Genomic DNA, 555 nt, shown 5'->3' with positions numbered 1-555 from the left:
CCTTAGGGCCAGTTAGGGAGGGAGGAGTGAATTTTTTAACGTGCGAAGAGATGGAAAAAAAAATAGTCAATTCAAAAATTCATTCCTTCCACCCTAAATGCGACTAAGGGATGAAATTTGTGCCAACATGTTGAGCATTTAATACACAATGAGTGACACAAATTTCATCCCTTAGCGCCTAATAGGGAGGGAGGAGTGAATTTTTGAAAGAGCGAAGAGATTGAAAAAAATTTTTTTTTTCAAATGAATTTTTCTAAGTGCGGAGATTGAAAAAAATTTTTTTTTTTCCATTCAAAAATTCATTCCTCCGACCCTAACTGCGACTAAGGGATGAAATTTGTGCCAACGTGTTGAGCATTTAATACTCAATGAGTGACACAAATTTCATCCCTTAGCGCCTAATAGGGAGGGAGGAGTGAATTTTTGAAAGAGCGAAGAGATTGAAAAAAAATTTTTTTTTCAAATGAATTTTTCTAAGTGCGAAGATTGAAAAATATTGTTTTTTTTTTCAATTCAAAAATTGATTCCTGAGACCCTAACTGCGACTAAGGGATG

Source organism: Diachasma alloeum, unplaced genomic scaffold (genome assembly GCF_001412515.2).
Source record: "Diachasma alloeum isolate Michigan unplaced genomic scaffold, Dall2.0 Dall_scaffold_01104, whole genome shotgun sequence".
Lineage (NCBI taxonomy): Eukaryota > Metazoa > Arthropoda > Insecta > Hymenoptera > Braconidae > Diachasma > Diachasma alloeum.
The sequence above is the reverse complement of the archived record's forward strand: the minus strand, read 5'-3'. Positions refer to the sequence as shown.